The sequence below is a fragment of the Pan paniscus genome, chromosome 1, assembly GCF_029289425.2.
Source record: "Pan paniscus chromosome 1, NHGRI_mPanPan1-v2.0_pri, whole genome shotgun sequence".
NCBI lineage: Eukaryota > Metazoa > Chordata > Mammalia > Primates > Hominidae > Pan > Pan paniscus.
This window is the reverse complement of record NC_073249.2, coordinates 158,794,371-158,806,306: the sequence shown is the minus strand read 5'-3', so window position 1 is coordinate 158,806,306 and position 11,936 is coordinate 158,794,371. Positions and strand designations below refer to the sequence as shown.

Genomic DNA, 11,936 nt, shown 5'->3' with positions numbered 1-11,936 from the left:
ATGGGATGAAGGTGGATATGTTTGTAAAATAGCAATATGAGAACTTATTGTGTTGAGAGAACTGTTCTGTATCTTGAAGGTGGTTGTAGAGATACAAACCTACACGCATGGTAAAATTCCATAGAATTAAGTACATACACAAATGAATACAAGTAAAACTATCTGAATAAGATCAGCGGGCTGTATCGATGTTAATATTCTGGTTGTAACATTGACTGTAATTTTGCAAGATATTACCATCAGGGAAACTGAGTAAAAGTTACCAGGGAGCTCTCTGTATTATTTCCTACAACTGCGTGTGAATCTTCAATTATCTAAAAATTTTTTTAAAAGGTAAATTTTAGAAAGCACTTGCAAAAAAAATAAAAACAGCCCAACTCTGATGGCTGTCCATTGCCTACAGAATTAAAGTTCAAACTCTTTAGCTTCATACTCCCTGTTCCCTGCAAACCAACTTTAAAATCTCTTTCGAATCTTACCTTCCAAAAGCCTTGTGCACAAACTGGCTATTCTTGGGAGGTCCTTGTGGCAGCTTGACCACTCAGCTTATGCATTCCTGCTGCCCGGCTCCCTTCCCCACCCGCATCTTCATCTCCTCATCCACTTACCCCAATCCTACCCTCCTTCAAGCCTCGCCTCTAAATGGCACCTCCAGCTGGAAGGAATTTCTCCCTCCTTGGAGCTCCCACAGCACTATTCCACCTTGTATTGCAGTTATGTGTGTATCGTTTCATGTTCTCTACAAAGCTATGAGCTTTTCTTGGACAAGACTGAAATTCATTTATCTCTGATCCCCTCATGCTAGTAAGTGCCAGCATGTGTCACTCAGAGACAGCCAAGATAGTGGGGAACATACATTCCACCCAGAGGGGTGGAGATCTCTGAAGGAAAGCCAGCTTTGGATCTAGCCTGACTTCCTCTCCAGGCCTGGTTCCACCACTTCTTTACAGTTTGGCCTTTGACTCTATCCTAAGTTTCTGCAATTGATAATAGCAGTGTGTGAAGAAAACACCTTCCTCAATACCTAGCACATAGTAGACACTCAGAAAGTGCAGCTGGAGTTTGGGGACTTGGTTTCCAGTTCCTGTTTGGTCACATACTAATTATATAGGCTTAAGCAAACAACTTGTTTTCCTTTTATATTGTTTCTCTGCCTGTAGAATGGGCACAAAATATTTATGTCTGAAGTAAAATTGAGTTATGTGTGTAAAAGTACTTTAGAAATGTTAGAGAACAATATTCAAGGAGAGTACTGATTGTGGAGTATGAATGAGCTAACAGTCACTTGAGTGTTGACCACAAGCCAGGCACTGCTCTAACAATTCTACATGTGTTAACTATTTAAATCTTACTATGATTGTGTGAGGTGGAGACCACTGCTATCCCTATTTTATAAATGATGAGACTGGGTATAGAAAGGTTAACTAAGTGGCAGAGGCCAGGAGGGCTAGGTAGCTCCAGGTGTAGAGCATTTTACACCATGCTGCCTTTCTATTAGGTGTTGTTGAAAGGGCGTTGTTGGACCTTCATAATTATAATTTTGGAAATCTGTTTCTTTTCATTTCCTACAAGATTCTCCTTACAAACACCTTTGCTTAAGCTCTGTAGAAAACTAACGGCAGTTGTATTTCACACCCTTCACAACGAGTTAAGTATCTTCTTTACAATTTTTGACTTCCTGGATCAGGGTTACCTAAGAATCCCTTCCCTAATCCCATTCAAGTGTTTTCTACTCCCTCCAAGTCTGTTCCCAACCTGTCTGCTTTCGCCTAGCACCCAGCTGCTTCAAATAGCTCCTCATTGGTAGAGATATTATCTCCTACTTCTTAGAGAAAGGAAGCCACCAAACAAAACTCACCAGCTCCTGGACCATGCACATTCTTGGGCATTTTCTCTTTCCTTAATCCATGGCTACTAGCTTCATCTGAGCCGTGGATTGTTTTTCAGTATGTAGTCCTAGTATCACCTGTATTGGAATCACCGGGGATGCTTGCTAAACCACCCAGCTCCAGTCTACAGAATCAGAATCTGGAGGTGGGGCCTGAAGCTGGGTGGGAGGGGTGTCTGGATTTTAATAAGGCCCCTCAGGTGACTCTGATACAGAGGCAAGTTTGAGGCAGCTCCTTTAGAACCTTGCTTAATCAATCGTGCCTTTTCTAACCTACCACTCTCTCTCACTGTCAATTAGATTCTTTCTCCTGGCCTGTAAATATACTCAGGTCTCGACTATTCTAATAAGAAAAAATGTTACATCATGGGGTTGTGGTGATGAACAGTGTTAATATACATAAAGCCAACAGCACCTAGTACATACAATACATATGTTGGCTATCTTTTTTTCTTAAATTTTTTTTTTAGTTAACTAAAGCTCATAGTTTATTTGGATTTCCTCAGTTTTTACCTAATGTTTTTTCTGTTTTGCAATCTCATCCTATGACGTGTAATTGTCATGTCTCCTTAGGCTCCTCTTGGCTATGACAGTTTCTCAGACTTTCCTTGTTTTTGTTTATCTTGACAGCTTTGAGGAGTTGTAGTTAGGTACTTTCTGAGATACCCCTCTATTGAACTTTGTCTGATTTTTTAAAAAATCATAATTAGACCAGGATTATGGGTCTTTGGGAGGAAGATCTCAGAGGTAAAGTATAGTTTTCATTACATCACATCCAGGGTACATGTACATACTATTGACATGATTTATAACTGTTGATGTTGATGTTGATCACCTGGCTGACGTGTTTGTCACGTTTCTCCATTGTAAAGTTATGCTTTTCCTGCTTTGCATACTCTTTGGAAGGAAGTCAGTACGTGCAGGCCACTTGAGGGGAGATTTATGCTTACCTCTTTGAGGGCAAAGTAGCTACATAATTTTTAAAAATTATTTGGAATTCTTCTGTGTGGAAGATTTCTCTCTAACCCATTTATTAATCATTTATTTATATCAGTATAGATTTAAGGATACTTATTTTGTACTTTGGGTTATAACCCAATGCTACTTTATTAGATTGTAATGATTTGTTCAAATTGTTTCAGCTTTGGCCATTGGGAGTTCTTTCAGCTGGTTCTTATGCTCCTTTGACCTTCTCATTAATAGACTGCAGGTTTTTTGTGTGTTTCAGCAATTCTTGGCATTATAAGATGCTCCAGACTCATCTTATATATTTTCTACCCTATTGCTAGAATTAACCGTTTCTCAAGTGGAATGGTATTTTTTTAAAGAAAAATCTATTATGCTGATTTGTACTGGGAAGTCATTGTTCTCAGACTCCCTCAACTGAGAGGACAAAGAAATATATGCATGTACACTTGTCCATGTCTATATGAATATCTATAAATATTTCTATCTATATCTATTTGCATCTATATTAAGTTAAATATGAGTTCTTACAGATGTCTTTGACTATACCCATTACTATATGCATCATTCTAGCCATCCTCTTGCAGATCTAGAAATTTCCATTCCAACAGTGAGACATCTGGCTCCCATCTTCTGCCATGTTTACTTAGTCATCCAATCCCAGTATATATGTATAGCGGGCTCAGAATTGTTAACTTTTGTTAACTTCATTTCCCTGGGAAATGTCTTTATCAACTAGTACAATGTTTATGTATAGTTCCTTGACTGTTGTCTTACATACTCCATTTATTTCCAGAATGACTTAGGTTGGTGTTTTCCAACCCCTTCGGTGGAGTTATAACAGAGTCTCTGGTTACAGTCTGCATTCTTTCCTAGAGGAATGTAGTGATTGTCACAATCTTAAGTAACACATCCATTGCCACCCATGATGTACATTAGATCTTCAGAATATAGTGAGTCTTGAAATCTAGTCAGTCCTCCAACATTGTTCTTCTTCAGTACGGTAAGTTATTCTGGTTTCTTTGCCCTTCCACATGACTTTTAAAATCAGTTTGTTACTATCCACTAAATAGCTTACTCAGATTTTGATAGGGATCATGCTGTACCTGTAAATCAAGTAGGGAAAAATTGACAACAATATTAAGTCTTCTAATCCATGAACATGGAATATCTCTCCACTTGTTTAGATCTTCTTTGACTTCTGTCATCAGAGTTTTGTAGTTCTCTGCATACAGAACCTGTACATATTTTGTTAGATTTATGCCTAAGAATTTCAGGTACATCTAAGTATTTTGATGCTAATATAAATGGCACTGTATTATATATTTCAAATTCCAATGGTTCATTCTTGGTATAAAGAAAAGCAATAGGGTTTTGCATATTAACCTTGTATTCTGCAGTCTTACTATTGTCACTTATTAGTTTTAGAAAGGTTTTTGTGGGTTTTTTAAATTGATTCTATGGGACTCTCTACACAGACATTCATATCATGTATGTCACATATAAACAAAAGCAGTTTAATTTCTTCCTTCCCAGTGTGTACACTCCTTGTTTCTTTTTCTTTGCACTAACTGGGACTTCTAGTACAATATTAATCAGGAGCAGTGAGCAGGGACATTGTGCTTTGTACTCAATTTTAGGGGGAAAACATTCAGATTTTTTTTTTTTTTTGTAAGACAGAGTCTCGCTCTGTCACCAGGCTGGAGTGTAGTGGTGCAATCTCTCTGCTCACTGCAACCTCTGCCTCCCAGGTTCAACTGATTCTCCTCCCTCAGCCTCCTGAGTAGCTGGGACTACAGGCACCTACCACCACGACTGGCTAATTTTTGTATTTTTAGTAGAGATGTGGTTTCACTGTGTTGGCCAGGATGGTCTTGATTTCTTGACCTCGTGATTCACCCACCTTGGCCTCCTAAAGTGCTGGGATTACAGGCGTAAGCCACCGCACCTGGTCAACATTCAGATTCTTATCCGTAAGTACATCAGGTGTGAGTTTTTGTAGATGTTCTTTATCAAGTTGAAGTTGTTTTTTCTTTCTAGTTTGCTGACAGTTTTTATAATTAGTTACCATGAATTATGGATTTTGTCAAATGCTTTTGCTGAATCAGTGGTGATATGGTTAGGCTTTGTGTCCCCACCTAGATCTCATCTTGAATTATAATCCCCATAATCCCCACACGTCAAGGGAGAGACCAGGTGGAGGCAATTTTATCATGGGGAGGGTGGCTTCTCCCATCCTGTTCTCATAATAGTGAGTGAGTTCTCACGAGATCCGATGGTTTTATAAAGGGCTCTTCCCCCTTCTCTCAACATTTCTCCTTCTTGCTGCCTTGTAAAGACGGTGCCTTGCTTCGCCTTTCCCTTCCACCATGATTGTAAGTTTCCTGAGGCCTCCCCAGCCATGCAGAACTGTTAGTCAATTAAGCCTCCTTCCTTTACAAATTACTTAGTCTTGAGCAGTTCTTTACAGCAGTGTGAAAATGTACTAATACAAGTGTTTAGAAGAATATTTTTCTTCTTTAGCCTGTTGATGTGATATATTGATTTAAAAAAAATTAACCCAGCCTTACATAACTGTGATAAATGCTATTTGTGACATATAATCCTTTTTACACGTTGTTGCATTCAAATTGCTATTATTTTGTTGAAGATTTATAATCACAGGTGGTCTGCAGTTTTCCTTTCTTGTAATGTCTTTATCTGGTTTTGTTATTAAAGTAATGCTTTCCTGATAAAATGAATTAGGTTATTTTCTCTGTGCTTCTATTTTCTGGAAGAAATAATAGAAAATTGATATTACTTCTTTCAGTATTTAGTAGAATTCATCAGTGAAACCATCTGGAGTTGTTGGTTTCTTTAATAGAAGATTGTTCATTATTGATTTAATTTCTTTAATAGGGACACATTCATATTATTTATCCTTGTATGAATTTTTGTATTTCTTGTCTTTCAAGGAATTTATCTATGAAACATAAAATTTGTGGGCATGCAGTTGTTTACTGTAAGGCTTTGTTAACCTTTTAATGTTTATTGGAGCAGTAGTTATAACCCCTATTTCATTTCTGATACTGTCAACTTGTGTTTTCTCTCTTTTTTTCTTGGTTAGCCAGGCTAGATGCTTATCAATTATATTGATCTTTTCAAAGAGCAAGTGCCTGGTTTTGTTAATTTTCTTTATTGTTTTACATTTTTAAATTTTATTGATTTTTATTGTAACTTTTATTATTTAATTCTGTTTGCTTAAGGCTTAAATTTCTCTTTTTTTCCCAAGTTTCTTAAGGTAGAACTTTAGATGATTGATTTTTAGAGTTTTTCTTTTTTCCAAGCTGGCAATTCAATGCTATAAATTTCCCTGTAATCACTGCTTTCATTGCACCTAACATATTTTGATAACTTTTATTTTTATTTTGTTTTATGTATTTTTAATTTTTCTTAAGACTTATTCTTTCATCCATGTGTTATTTAGAAAAGCATTGTTACATCTCCAAATATTTGGGAATATTCTATCATTTTGTTATTGATTTCCAGCTCAATTACATTGATGCTTGAAAATATAATTTGTATGATTTCTTATCTTTTAAATTTGTCCAGGTATGTTTTGTGACCCAGAATGTGATCCTGGTAAACATTCCATTTGAGAAGAATGTGTATTCTGCTGTTGTTGGGTGAGATACTTTTTATATGTTAATTAAATTGCTAATTGGTTAATGATGTTGTTCACTTCGGCTGTATTCTTACTGATTTTCTACCTCCTGGAGATATCAGTTACTGGGAGAGTTTTTTTATTTAAGTCTTCAACCATAATAACAGATTTGTCTACTTCTCTTTTCGGTTCTATTAGTATTTGCCTCATGTCTTTTGGTGCTTTGGTATCAGGTGCATGCACGTTAATGATTATTATGTATCTTGGAGAATTAGTCCTTTTATCATTATGAAATGTCCCTGATAATTTATCCCTGATGATTTTCCTTGTTCTGAAATCTGATTTATTTGAAATTAACAAATCTACTCCAAGTTTCTCTTGCTTAGTATTATTATGGTATACATTTCTCTATCACTTTACTTTTAACCTATTTTAACCTATATTACTTTTATATTTTAAATGGGTTTTTTTTGTAAACAATATATAATTAGGTCTCCTTTATCTATTCTGACAGTCTCTGTCTTTTAATTTATATATTCAAACCATTCACATTTTAATATGATTATGGATATAGTTGGTTTAATAACTACCATGTTTGTAACTGTTTTCTATTAATTGTACTTTTTATTTTTTCCCTCTTTTTCTGCCTTCTCTAGTTGTAGAACATTTTGTCATTTTATATTTCTTCTCTGTTAGTACAACAGTTACCACAATTTAAAAAAATGTTAATAGTTGCTCTAGAATTTGCAATGTATAACTTTATGTTCACCTTTAAATAAGACTATGCCACTTTACATTCAATTCAAGTACCTTATAACATAGTATTTCCAGTTCATTCCTGCCATCTTTTATAGTATTGGTGTTATTCATTTCATTCATCCATATGCTATAACTGCTTGATATATTGTTAATATTATTACATTGAACAGTTATCTATTAGATCAATGAAGAATAAGAAAATAAAAGATTTTATTTTACCTTCATTCCATCTCTAGCATTCTTCCTTTCTTCATTTCTTTTTTCCTTTTTTTCATTTCTTTTATTTGTTTATTTTTTTAATTTTTATTTTACGTTTGGGGTACATGTGAAGGTCTGTTACACAGGTAAACTTGTGTCATGGGGGTTTGTTGTACAGATTATTTCATCACCCAGGTATTAAGCCCAGTACCCAACAGGTATCTTTTCTGTTCCTCTCCCTCCTCCCACCATCCACCATCAAGTAGAGCCCAGTGTATGTTGTTTCCTTCTTTCTCAAGTTCTTATAATTTAGCTCCCACTTATAATTGAGAACATACAATACTTGGTTTTCTGTTCCTGCATTAGTTTGCTAAGGATAATAGCCTCCAGCTCCATTCATGTTCCCACAAAAGACATGATCTCATTCTTTTTTATGGCTGCATAGTATTACACGGTGTAGAGGTACCACATTTGCTTTATCCAACCTGTCATCGATGGGCATTTAGGTTGATTCCATGTCTTTGTTATTGTGAATAGCGCTACAATGAACATTCATGTGCATGTGTCTTTATGGTAAAATGATTTCTATTCCTCTGGGTATATACCAGTAATGGGATTATTGGGTTAAATGGTAATTCTGCTTTTTGCTCTTTGAAGAATTGCCATACTGCTTTTCATAATGGTTTAACTAACTTACATTTCCACCAACAGTGTATAAGTCTTCCCTTTTCTCTGCCACCTCAGCAGCATCAGTTTTGAAAAATTTTTTTAATAGCCATTCTGACCGGTGTGAGATGGTATTTCATGGTGGTTTTGATTTGCGTTTCTAATGATCAGTTACATTGAGCTTTTTTTCATGTGCTCGTTGGGTGCGTATATGTCTTCTTTTGAGAAGTATCTATTCATGTTCTTTGCCCACTTTTTAAAGAGGTTGTTTTTCTCCTCTAAAATTAAGTTCCTTGTAGATGCTGGATATTAGACCTTTGTCAGATGCATAGTTTACAAATGTTTTCTCCTATTCTGTAGGTTGTCTCTAGTCTAGTTGGTAGTTTCTTTTGCTGTGCAGAAGCTCTTAAATTTAATTAGATCCCACTGGTCAATTTTTGCTTTTGTTGCAATTGCTTTTGGTATCTTTGTTATAAAGTATTTGTGCTTTTTAATGTCCAGGATGGTAGTGCCTAGGTTGTCTTCTAGGGTTTTTATAGCTTTGTGTTTTTTTCATTTATTTTTAATATTTTAAAAGTTTATTACTGTTCAGGGGTACATGTGTAGGTTTGTTATACAAGTAAATCACATGTTTCAAGGGTTTGGTGTATGTTTTGTTTTTTCACCCAGGTAACAAGCATAATACCTGATAGTCTTTCAATCCTCACCCTCCTTCCACCCTCCACCCTCCAGTAGGCCCCAGTGTCTGTAGTTCCCTTCTTTGTATCCATATGTACTAAATGTTAAGCTCCCATTTATAAGCGAGAACATGTGGTATTTTGTTTTCTGTTCCTGTGTTAGTTCACTTAGGATAATGACCCCCAGCTCCATCCATGTTGCCACAAAGGACATGATGTCATTCTTTTTGTGACTGCATAGTATTCCATAGTGTATACATACCACATTTTCTTTATCCAGTCTACTGTTAATGAGCATTTAGGTTGATTCTATGTCTTTGCTACTATGAATAGTGTGCTACAGTGAACATATGCATGCATGCATCTTTATGGTAGAATGATTTATATTCCTTTGGGTGTATACACAATAATGGGATTGCTGAGTCAAATGGTAATTCTGCTTTGAATTATTTGAGAAATTGCACAACTGCTTTCCATAGTGGCTGAACTGATTTGCATTTTCACTAGCAGTTTGTAAGCACTCCCCTTTCTCTGCAACCTTACCAGCATCTGTTGTTTTGACTTTTTAATAATAGCCATTCTGACTGGTATGAGATGATATCTCATTGTGGTTTTGATTTGCATGTCTCTAACAATTAGTGATGTTGAACATTTTTTCATATGATTTTTGGCCATGTGTACATCTCTTTTGGGAATTGTCTGTTCATGCCCTTTGTCCATTTTTTAATGAGGTTACTTTTTGTTTGTAAATTTTTTTAAGTTCCTTATAGACTGTGGATATTAGACCTTTGTTGAATGCATAGTTTGCAAATATTTTCTCCCATTCAGTAAGTTTTCTGTTGACTCTGTTGACAGTTTCTTTTGCTGTACAGAAGTTCTTTAGTCTAATTAGGTCACATTTGTCAATTTTTTTTCATTGCAATTGCTTTGGGCATCTTCATCATGAAATCTTTGCCAGGGCATACGTCCAAATTGGTATTTCCTAAGGATTTTATTAGTTTTTACAGTTTTAGGTTTTAATTTTTTACAGTTTTAGGTTTTACATTGAAGTATTTAATCCATCTTGAGTTGATTTTTTGTATGTGGTATAAGGAAGGGGTATCATTTTAATCTTCTGCATGTAGCTAGCTAGTTATCCCAGGACCAATGGGGACTCCTTTCTCCATTGCTTGTTTTTATGAGGTTTGTCAAAGTTCAGATGGTTGTAGGTGTTTGGCTTTATTTCTGGGCTCTCTGTTCTGTTCTAGTGGTCTACATGTCTTGTTTTTGTTCCAGTACCATGCTGTTTTGGTTACTGTAGCCCTGTAGTATAGTTTGAAGTCAGGTAATGTAATGCCTCCATATTTGTTCTTTTTGCTTAGTCTTTCTTTGGCTATGTGGGCTCTTTTTTGGTTTCATATGAATTTTAGGATTGTTTTTTCTAGTTCTGTGACGAATGATGGTGGTATTTTGATGGGAATTGCATTGAATTTGTAGAATGACAGTATGATCTTTTTCATAATATTGATTCTACCCATCCATGAGCATGAGATGTGTTTCCAATTGTTTGTGTTGCCTGTGATTTCTTTCAGCAGTGTTATGTAGTTTTCCTTGTAGAGGTCTTTCAACTCCTTAAGTATATTCCTAAGTATTTTATTAATTTTTTAATTTTTTGCAGCTATTGTAAAAATGGTTGAGTTCTTGATTTTATTCTCAGCTTGGTCACAGTTGGTGCATAGCAGGGCTACTGATCTGTGTACATTAATTTTGTAACCTGAAACTTTTGCTGAATTAATTTACCAGTTCTAAGAGCTTTTTGGATGAGTCTTTAGGGTTTTCTAGATATACGCTCGTGTCATTAGCAAACAGCAATAGTTTGACTTCCTCTTTACCAATTTGGATGCCCTTTGTTTCTTTCTCTTGTCTGATCATTCTGGCTAGGACTTCCAGTACTATGTTGAATAGAAGTGGTAAGAGTGGGCATCCTTGTCTTGTTCTGTTTCTCAGAGGGAATGCTTCCAACTTTTTCCCATTCAGTATAATGTTGGCCGTGGGTTTGTCATAGATGGCTTTTATTACCTTAAGGTATGTCCCTTCTATGCTGACTTTGCTGAGAGTTTTAATCATAAAGGGATGCTGGATTTTGTCAAATGATTTTTCTGCATCTGTTAAGATAATCATGTGATTTTTTGTTTTTAATTCTATTTATGTGGTGTATCACAGTTATTGACTTGCATATGTTAAACTCTCACTGGTGTGAAACCCACTCGATCATGGTGGATTATCTTTTTTATATGCTGTTGTATTTGGTTAGCTAGTGTTTTGTTGATGATTTTTTGCATCTATGTTAATCAGGGATATTGGTCTGTAGTTTTCTCTCTCTCTCTTTTTTTTTTTTTTAAAGTTATGTCCTTTTCTGGGTTTGTTATTAGGGTGATTCTGGCTTCATAGAATGATTTCGGAATAGTGTCAACGGGATTGGTACCAATTTTTCTTTGAACGTCTGATAGAATTCAGCTGTAAATCTGTCTGGCCCTGGACTATTTTTCCTTGGTTACTTTTTGATTACCATTTCAATCTTGCTGCTTGTTGTTGGTCTTTTCAGAGTTTCTATTTCTTCCTGGTTTAATCTAGAAAGGTTGTACATTTCCAAGAATTTATTCATCTTCTCTAGGTTTTCTAGTTTATTCAAATAGAGGTGTTCATAGCAGCCTTGAATGATCTCTTGAGTTTCTGTGTTATTGGTTGTAATATCTCCTGTTTTATTTCTAATTGAGCTTATTTGTGTCTTCTCTCTTCTTTTCCTGGTTAATCTCAAAAATGGTTTATCAATTTTATTTATCCTTTTAAAAAACCAGCTTTTTCTTTCATTTATCTTTTTGTATTTTTTTGTTTCAATTTCATTTAGTTATGTTCTGAACTTGTTTATTTCCTTTCTACTGGGTTTGTGGTTTGGTTTGTGACCTTAGATTGTCTATTTGTGCTCTTTCAGACTTTGATGTAAGCATTTAATGCTATGAACTTTCCTCTTAGCACCACCTTTGCTGTATCTCAGAGGTTTTGATAGGTTATGCCACTATTATTGTTCAATTAAAATAATTTTTAAATTTTCCATCTTGATTGTTGACTATTATTGACCCAATGATCATTCAGGAGCAAG

At 35.4% G+C, this 11,936-nt stretch overlaps 1 long non-coding RNA gene across 1 annotated transcript in view; it reads left to right on the top strand.

Annotated features, from left to right (window-relative positions):
• The first annotated feature begins 1,493 nt into the window (after positions 1-1,493).
• The window catches only part of LOC129398721 (uncharacterized), a 77,671-nt gene continuing 67,228 nt past the window's right edge, over positions 1,494-11,936 (top strand). The window contains exon 1 of the long non-coding RNA XR_008626625.3: positions 1,494-6,519. This is a non-coding gene — a long non-coding RNA (uncharacterized LOC129398721). The remainder of the gene's footprint in view (positions 6,520-11,936) is intronic.